The sequence below is a fragment of the Bufo bufo genome, chromosome 2, assembly GCF_905171765.1.
Source record: "Bufo bufo chromosome 2, aBufBuf1.1, whole genome shotgun sequence".
NCBI classification, from domain to species: domain Eukaryota; kingdom Metazoa; phylum Chordata; class Amphibia; order Anura; family Bufonidae; genus Bufo; species Bufo bufo.
This window is the reverse complement of record NC_053390.1, coordinates 40,351,509-40,362,194: the sequence shown is the minus strand read 5'-3', so window position 1 is coordinate 40,362,194 and position 10,686 is coordinate 40,351,509.

Here is a 10,686-nt window from a genome sequence, read left to right as displayed (position 1 = left end):
TATTAATATTAATAGAAATATAACAATAGTAGTGTACAGAATGATCCCATAACCATACTCTATCACAGGGCTGGGACAAGGCCATTTGGTGCCCAGGGCGAAGATGGCAAACTGCGCAATCCCCCCACCCCCCCACCCCGGTTTTTAGGAAAAAAATTAGTTTGTTATTTGTATTACATTATTTTCTTACTTTTTACAGTCTGTGTGTGAGTAGCAGCTAGTGAAGGCAGGCTCCTCGTGGCTTGTTCTTCACGCGCCGACACAGCTCCCTGTAGGCTGCGCGAGTCCTCCCTCTCTCACCTCACACCTCGCCTCCGGCGTGAGCCGCGTGACGTCACACGGCGCACGCCGGTGGTATCAACCAAATGAATCCTCCATGGGGGGGGGGGGGGGGGGGGCGAGGAAACGCAGAGGAGGAAAGGGAGCCCGAGCCAGGAGCGCAGTCGGCACAAAATTCATAGGGGGAGAGAAGGAGCAGCGCTGACATGGCTGGTGTGGACGGTGTAGGCGGGTGCAGGAGCGCACTCAGCACAGCAAGCACAGCAAGTGGCGCTTGGCTAATGTGGTACAGTGAAGCTGTACACTGCTGGCACTTCACCTGCGCCCCCCTCCTGTCCGCAAATGGTAGCGCCCAGGGCACCCGCTCCTTCGGCCCCTGCCTTGTACCGGCCCTGCTCTATCATATCATTTAGGGTATCCCAGAGTGTGGGGTCACTGATAGGCCTTCCTTGTGTGGTATAATGGGTAATCATAATATACATCACTCGATATTTATTCTATACATGAAAATCATATATAAATATATAAAATGTCAACTAGAAAAGATTTTTAAAAAATTTAAATGTAAAAAAATAATAATAATATTCATGTGAATGGATAGAGGAGATATATAGGAGAGACTGAACAGAGGGTATCCTAATTATGGGATCTGGGATACAATCACTAACCTCATATAATTCATTAGTCATACGCTATATTCCAGTATATAGTGGCCAGAGGGGCATAGTTTCTATTTTCATAAATCGGTGACCACTCGTTCTATCCAATCTGCAACAATCAAGCGTCTATTTTCAGCGGCTATTATATATTATATATTTTATATTAGTTATTAGTCTGTTGTAATTTATCTCATAGTGTCTATGGGCCCATTTTAGATATTAGATTTATTGTTTCTATTTTATGCTATTGATGCTACATATGCCATTGATTTTATCTTGAATATTAAGTGTGATTATAATATCTGTTGGTTCCGGATATTAGAGTGCCCATCATTTCTTTTGACTTATTTCTTTGGTGCTTTGAGTGCGACATCAGATAGGTGCACCTGGCCATCCCAAACCAGGAGGTAGAGCCGTCCTTTACTCGCTTTTTTCTTAGTTATAGTTGGACGCACTCAACTAGGAGAGAGCTCCCCCTGATTTGGAGATGGATATCTGGAACCATATAGAAAGCAAAAGACTTAAGGTAGAAACATACCGATTTGATGACACATATACATGTGATTCTAGTGATACACAAGGAGAGAGATCCATATCTGAGGTTTTCAGGGAACTTGAACCACTGCTGCTGAAACAACTCAGACAGCAGTGGGAAATCAAGTCCCTGAAAGTATGTATTGAGGACAAAAGAATACCTAAAGGACTACAATTGTCCAAGACCCCTGCACAGGACCTGTGTAATGAAGAGTTTATCAAAGAATGGGAGTCGTTATTGTTCTCCCAATCAGTTACCTTAATACAATTAATTATAAAAAGGGGGTGTAAAATATTAGAAGAAATTACTGAGAAAATCAACCAGATAAAGACGGTAGTGGAAAAACTACCGGCGAGCGAAGAATTACGGATGTGGCAGGAACGCCTGTACAGGAGTCTGGACTAAATGGAGTCGGAAATAATTAGTAAGAAAACAAAGAAATATAGACATAACCCCAGATTGGACGAGAGGGAGAGATATAGAAATAATTCACTGGAGAGAGAAACAAACATTAGACCTCCGGGACAATCTAATACTGATGATAATCCTAATAGATATAACATCCCGGTTAATAATAGGTTCGAATCACTGAATTATAATAATTTTTTAGACAGGACCCCGCCCCACCACAAGACAAGAATCAGAAGGAGATCAAAAACACCAACCGGTGCATATTCTCAACACCAACAAATATCACCTATACATCACAATACAAGAACCAGACGCAGGTCACAATCACCGCCAACAGGACATCAACAACACCCACAATCACCACCAACACACACATACAATCTGAGGAACAGACACAATCACCAAACAGAGAATTACGAGCCACAACAGAGAATTTGGCCACCACAGAACAGACATTATCACACACCCAGGTATGTAAGAGAAGGGATACACAGACAGCAACAGCAAGTGGACCTCAATGGAAGACACGAAGAGATCAAAGAAAAAAGAGGGACCTACAACAGACACAGATGATGACAGATAAGGAAGTTATAGTGAACCTAAGCTCAGTAGTCTTGACTGATCATCAGACAAGACTGCTGAGCAAAGGGTTGAAATTTGCACCAACGGCAAAACTGAATAAATTCGATACCTATGTGGGGGTGGAGAAATTCATACGGAAACTGTGTCTTAAAAAATATTTTTTTAAAAACCCGATTATAACAAACTCAAATGAACATAGGGACGGAGAAATTAAATATACAGAATTAAAATTGAGATAAAAAAAATTTCCCAGACAGGAGATTAGTGCTGAGATAGCCACTTTCCAGAAAAATATAGAGACCGAGCTAAGGAAGATACCTGATAAATATAGACGGAGAAACAATTTAACTATGCAGGAAATTACTGCAATAAAAGAATTGCAAAAATGTAATAACCTTACCATTCGTCCTGCGGATAAAGGGGGAGCGATCGTCCTCCTAGAAACTGAGAAATATAATGCTGAGTGTCTGAAACAATTGGGGGACATAACTACATATAAGAGGCTTACAAGAGACCCCACAGAAGAATTCTCAAGAATATTGAGCCAATTCTGTGAAAAAGGCCTTAATGGAGGCTTATTAACCACCTCAGCCCCCATAGCTTAAACACCCTGAAAGACCAGGCCACTTTTTACACTTCTGACCTACACTACTTTCACCGTTTATTGCTCGGTCATGCAACTTACCACCCAAATGAATTTTACCTCCTTTTCTTCTCACTAATAGAGCTTTCATTTGGTGGTATTTCATTGCTGCTGACATTTTTACTTTTTTTGTTATTAATTGAAATTTAACGATTTTTTTTGCAAAAAAATGACATTTTTCACTTTCAGTTGTAAAATTTTGCAAAAAAAACTACATCCATATATAAATTTTGCTCTAAATTTATTGTTCTACATGTCTTTGATAAAAAAAAAATGTTTGGGTAAAAAAAAAATGCTTTGGGTAAAAGTTATAGCATTTACAAACTATGGTACAAAAATGTGAATTTCCGCTTTTTGAAGCAGCTCTGACTTTCTGAGCACCTGTCATGTTTCCTGAGGTTCTACAATGCCCAGACAGTACAAACACCCCACAAATGACCCCATTTCGGAAAGTACAAACCCTAAGGTATTCGCTGATGGGCATAGTGAGTTCATAGAACTTTTTATTTTTTTGTCACAAGTTAGCGGAAAATGATGATTTTTTTTTTTTTTCTTACAAAGTCTCATATTCCACTAACTTGTGACAAAAAATAAAAACTTCTATGAACTCACTATGCCCATCACGAAATACCTTGGGGTCTCTTCTTTCCAAAATGGGGTCACTTGTGGGGTAGTTATACTGCCCTGGCATTCTAGGGGCCCAAATGTGTAGTAAGGAGTTTGAAATCAAATTCTGTAAAAAATGACGAGTGAAATCCGAAAGGTGCTCTTTGGAATATGGGCCCCTTTGCCCACCTAGGCTGCAAAAAAGTGTCACACATCTGGTATCTCCGTACTCAGGAGAAGTTGAGGAATGTGTTTTGGGGTGTCATTTTACATATACCGATGCTGGGTGAGATAAATATCTTGGTCAAATGCCAACTTTGTATAAAAAAATGGGAAAAGTTGTCTTTTGCCAAGATATTTCTCTCACCCAGCATGGGTATATGTAAAATGACACCCCAAAACACATTCCCCAACTTCTCCTGAGTACGGAGATACCAGATGTGTGACACTTTTTTGCAGCCTAGGTGGGCAAAGGGGCCCATATTCCAAAGAGCACCTTTCGGATTGCACAGGTCATTTTTTACAGAATTTGATTTCAAACTCCTTACCACACATTTGGGCCCCTAGAATGCCAGGGCAGTATAACTACCCACCAAGTGACCCCATTTTGGAAAGAAGACACCCCAAGGTATTCCGTGAGGGGCATGGCAAGTTCCTAGAATTTTTTATTTTTTGTCACAAATTAGTGGAAAATGATGATTTTTTTTTTTTTTCATACAAAGTCTCATATTCCACTAACTTGTGACAAAAAATAAAAACTTCCATGAACTAACTATGCCCATCAGCGAATACCTTGGGGTCTCTTCTTTCCAAAATGGGGTCACTTGTGGGGTAGTTATACTGCCCTGGCATTCTAGGGGCCCAAATGTGTGGTAAGGAGTTTGAAATCAAATTCTGTAAAAAATGACCTGTGAAATCCGAAAGGTGCTCTTTGGAATATGGGCCCCTTTGCCCACCTAGGCTGCAAAAAAGTGTCACACATCTGGTATCTCTGTATTCAGGAGAAGTTGAGGAATGTGTTTTGGGGTGTCTTTTTACATATACCCATGCTGGGTGAGATAAATATCTCGGTCAAATGCCAACTTTGTATAAAAAAATGGGAAAAGTTGTCTTTTGCCAAGATATTTCTCTCACCCAGCATGGGTATATGTAAAATGACACCCCAAAACACATTCCCCAACTTCTCCTGAGTACGGCGATACCAGATGTGTGACACTTTTTTGCAGCCTAGATGCGCAAAGGTGCCCAAAGTCCTTTTAGGAGGGCATTTTTAGACATTTGGATACCAGACTTCTTCTCACGCTTTGGGGCCCCTAGAATGCCAGGGCAGTATAAATACCCCACATGTGACCCCATTTTGGAAAGAAGACACCCCAAGGTATTCAATGAGGGGCATGGCGAGTTCATAGAAATTTTTTTTTTTTGGCACAAGTTAGCGGAAATTGATATTTTTAATTTTTTTTCTCACAAAGTCTCCCGTTCCGCTAACTTGGGACAAAAATTTCAATCTTTCATGGACTCAATATGCCCCTCACGGAATACCTGGGGGTGTCTTCTTTCCGAAATGGGGTCACATGTGGGGTATTTATACTGCCCTGGCATTCTAGGGGCCCTAAAGCGTGAAAAGAAGTCTGGAATATAAATGTCTAAAAAAATTTACGCATTTGGATTCCGTGAGGGGTATGGTGAGTTCATGTGAGATTTTATTTTTTGACACAAGTTAGTGGAATATGAGACTTTGTAAGAAAAAAAAAAATAATTCCGCTAACTTGGGCCAAAAAAATGTCTGAATGGAGCCTTACAGGGGGGTGATCAATGACAGGGGGGTGATCAATGACAGGGGGGTTGATCAATGACAGGGGGTTGATCAATGACAGGGGGGTGATCAATGACAGGGGGGTGATCAATGACAGGGGGGTGATCAATGACAGGGGGGTGATCAATGACAGGGGGGTGATCAATGACAGGGGGGGTGATCAATGACAGGGGGGGTGATCAATGACAGGGGGAGTGATCAATGACAGGGGGGGTGATCAATGACAGGGGGGGTAATCAATGACAGGGGGGTGATCAATGACAGGGGGGTGATCAGGGAGTCTATATGGGGTGATAACCACAGTCATTGATCACCCCCCCTGAAAGGCTCCAGGGAGACGCCTGTATGTGTTTTGCAGATCCGATCCATCTATCAGTGGATCCGTAAAAATCATGCGGACATCTGAATGGAGCTTTACAGGGGGGTAATCAATGACAGGGGTGTAATCAATGACAGGGGGGTGATCAGGGAGTCTATATGGGGTGATAACCACAGTCATTGATCATGCCCCTGTAAGGCTTCATTCAGACGTCCGGATGCGTTTTGCGGATCCGATCCATCTATCAGTGCATCCGTAAAAATCATGCGGACGTCTGAATGGAGCTTTACAGGGGGGTGATCAATGACAGGGGTGTAATCAATGACAGGGGGGTGATCAGGGAGTCTATATGGGGTGATAACCACAGTCATTGATCATGCCCCTGTAAGGCTTCATTCAGACGTCCGGATGCGTTTTGCGGATCCGATCCATCTATCAGTGCATCCGTAAAAATCATGCGGACATCTGAATGGAGCTTTACAGGGGGGTAATCAATGACAGGGGGGTGATCAGGGAGTCTATATGGGGTGATAACCACAGTCATTGATCATGCCCCTGTAAGGCTTCATTCAGACGTCCGGATGCGTTTTGCGGATCCGATCCATCTATCAGTGCATCCGTAAAAATCATGCGGACATCTGAATGGAGCTTTACAGGGGGTTGATCAATGACAGGGGTGTAATCAATGACAGGGGGGTGATCAGGGAGTCTATATGGGGTGATAACCACAGTCATTGATAATGCCCCTGTAAGGCTTCATTCAGACGTCCGGATGCGTTTTGCGGATCCGATCCATCTATCAGTGGATCCGTAAAAATCATGCGGACGTCTGAATGGAGCTTTACAGGGGGGTAATCAATGACAGGGGGGTGATCAGGGAGTCTATATGGGGTGATAACCACAGTCATTGATCATGCCCCTGTAAGGTTTCATTCAGACGTCCGGATGCGTTTTGCGGATCTGATCCATTTATCAGTGCATCCGTAAAAATCATGCGGACATCTGAATGGAGCTTTACACGGGGTGTGATCAATGACAGGGGGGTAATCAATGACAGGGGGGTGATCAGGGAGTCTATATGGGGTGATAACCACAGTCATTGATCATGCCCCTGTAAGGCTTCATTCAGACGTCCGGATGCGTTTTGCGGATCCGATCCATCTATCAGTGCATCCGTAAAAATCATGCGGACATCTGAATGGAGCTTTACAGGGGGGTAATCAATGACAGGGGGGTGATCAGGGAGTCTATATGGGGTGATAACCACAGTCATTGATCATGCCCCTGTAAGGCTTCATTCAGACGTCCGGATGCGTTTTGCGGATCCGATCCATCTATCAGTGCATCCGTAAAAATGATGCGGACATCTGAATGGAGCTTTACAGGGGGGTAATCAATGACAGGGGGGTGATCAGGGAGTCTATATGGGGTGATAACCACAGTCATTGATCATGCCCCTGTAAGGCTTCATTCAGACGTCCGGATGCGTTTTGCGGATCCGATCCATCTATCAGTGCATCCGTAAAAATCATGCGGACATCTGAATGGAGCTTTACAGGGGGGTAATCAATGACAGGGGGGTGATCAGGGAGTCTATATGGGGTGATAACCACAGTCATTGATCATGCCCCTGTAAGGCTTCATTCAGACGTCCGGATGCGTTTTGCGGATCCGATCCATCTATCAGTGGATCCGTAAAAATCATGCGGACGTCTTATGGAGCTTTACAGGGGGTTGATCAATGACAGGGGGGTGATCAGGGAGTCTATATGGGGTGATCAGGGGTGATCAGGGGCTAATAAGGGGTTAATAAGTGACGGGGGGGGGGGTGTAGTGTAGTGTAGTGGTGCTTGGTGGGACTTTACTGAGCTACCTGTGTCCTCTGGTGGTCGATCCAAACAAAGGGGACCACCAGAGGACCAGGTAGCAGGTATATTAGACGCTGTTATCAAAACAGCGTCTAATATACCTGTTAGGGGTTAAAAAAAACACATCTCCAGCCTGCCAGCGAACGATCGCCGCTGGCAGGCTGGAGATCCACTCTCTTACCTTCCGTTCCTGTGAGCGCGCGCGCCTGTGTGCGTGCGTTCACAGGAAATCTCGCGTCTCGCGAGATGACGCAAATATGCGTGACTGTGCGCAGGGCTGCCACCTCCGGAACGCGATCCTGCGTTAGGCGGTCCGGAGGTGGTTAACTAAGCAGGAATCGGACTTCATTTTGGGGACCCAACAGAGACTACCCGTCTTTTATTGTCTCCCAAAGATACATAAGAATATGATTGATCCACCAGGTCGTCCGATAATATCTGGTATAGAGTCGTTGACATCCAACTTGTACCATTATATTGACCAACTAGTAGTAAATGAATGAGTGGTTGGCTCTACACCTAGTGGCTATGATGGGTGCTGCTAGCTCAAAATCGGGTGCCCGACCCAATAAAAATGGATAATGGGAAGCAAGGGAGTGAGCACTCACAACACCTGGACCATAGGGTGCAATATTGATATTTATTCAGATAGGACCTACCAAGACCAATAGGTATTAAAATATAACAATCACATACAATATAAAATATGACAATCACAAATCACATACAATATAAAATGGTACCAATAAACTGAGGTAAAAGGCTACTTTCACACTAGCGTTCGGGGCTCCGCTTGTGAATTCTGTTTGAAGGCTCTCACAAGCGGCCCCGAACGGATCCGTCCAGCCCTAATGCATTCTGAGTGGATGCGGATCCGCTCAGAATGCATCAGTTTGGCACCGTTTGTCCTCCGCTCAGCAGGCGGACACCTGAACGCAGCTTGCAGCGTTCGGGTGTCCGCCTGGCCGTGCGGAGGCGAGCGGATCCGTCCACACTTACAATGTAAGTCAATGGGGACGGATCCGCTTGAAGATGACACTATATGGCTCAATCTTCAAGCGGATCCGTTCCCCATTGACTTTCAATGTAAAGTCTGAACGGATCCGCTCAGGCTACTTTCTGAGTAATAATGCAGACGGATCCGTTCTGAACGGATGCAAACGTCTGCATTATCGGAGCGGATCCGTCTGATGAAACATCAGACGGATCCGCTCCGAACGCTAGTGTGAAAGTAGCCTGAGTCAATGGGGACGGATCCGTTTGAAGATGACACAATATGGCTCAATTTTCAAACGGATCCGTCCCCCATTGACTTTCAATGTAAAGTCAAAACGGATCCGTTTGCATTATCATGAACAAAAAAAAAAAAAGAATAGTATATACGAAGGCCCCAAGTTTGAAACTTAAATTAGCCCCATCTACTAGAGAGATAAGACCCATAACAACACACTTAGGTTCTTATTTGAATCTTAAAGGTTTTTTTTTAAATGTGGGCGATGTATGGGGTGTAAAATGAGCATGCAAGAAAGAAAAATAACTACAATACACTCAGCTCACAATTCGTTCACTTGGGAGATTGATGACTGCCTCACATGCAATTCGGCTGGAGTCATCTATTTGATACAGTGCCCATGCGAACGCCAATATATAGGCAGGAAAAAAAGGCTATTAAAAACCAGAATCAGTGAACATGTTTCAAATATTAAAAAGGGATACGCTAAACATTCACTGTCCAAACATTATGATGATGTCCATGGTAGAGATCCGTCTAAGTTATTCTTTGTTGCCCTGGAAAAGATTAACAAACATTGTAGAGGGGGTGATTTTATCAAGAGGATGTCCAGAGCCGAATCCAAACATATCTATGAATTTGGCTGCTTATTACCGGCAGGCCTGAATTCGGATTTGGAGATCTTCGGTTTCCTGTAGGGTGTTGGTCCCGTCTCTGATGGAGGGTCCCATAGTTGGCCGTTTATCGGCCCTGGGACCCCCCCTCGGAGTAGAGACCAACACTCCTAAAACTTCCATTCTACTATGAACCCTTCTATATATTTATTTACCCTTCTCCATATTTCTGCAGTTTCCCTTTTGTGATTTTTAAAGACCTTCGGCCCACAGAAGGGATCCGTGTGTTCCAATATATTTATTTATTTATATTTTTATATTGTGACTTTTATATTATATTCTTTTAAATATACATGTAATAAAATGTTTTTCATGTCCAAAATCAAGTAGGGCATAGTTTTATAATATGTTGGCTACATTTTTAATAAAAACGCATCTAAATCGGAAAAACCGCAACTATACCGCACTAAAACCACAATGGAATAAATTATGTTGAAATGATCCAGAATCCGGAAATTCCAGATTACTGAATGCAGTATAAAAGGAGGAGTGGGATGTAGAGCGCTTCAACCACTGAGGAAGGGGTGTAGACGCCCCGAAACGCGTCTGGTGTCAGGAAGAAGCGCTCATTCAACATCTACTACTAAATTGCATGGCCATGCGATAGAAGACTCCTTAGGTACGACTACCGCTTTAACATACCGCCCTGGTATACAAGTACGGACATCACTGTACAAAGCACCGATCCTGCATATCCAGCCCCGCGATAACGTGACGTCATCCGCCTGAGACGTGCAAGGCGGGACGCCGAAAGCGACAAACATTGTACGCACCTCGTGGAAGCGCTGGGAGGTTTGACAGCAGGACGCGGTGCCAGGATTCAGGTAGGAACCTGGACTGTTAAATCTGAATATCAGTGAATTCTCCGTTCAGGGCGGTTATACTAATGATAAGAAGAGGATTACATCTGGAGTGATTTATTATACTATGATGCCGAAACCGGTCACCATTCAAACCAGTACTTGGAGTGATTTATGACACATATCACTGAGACATTTCAAAACAAGTTGTGGTGTGTGGCATAACGAACATTATTAGTGCCTACATTGCTTGTGACCGTCCA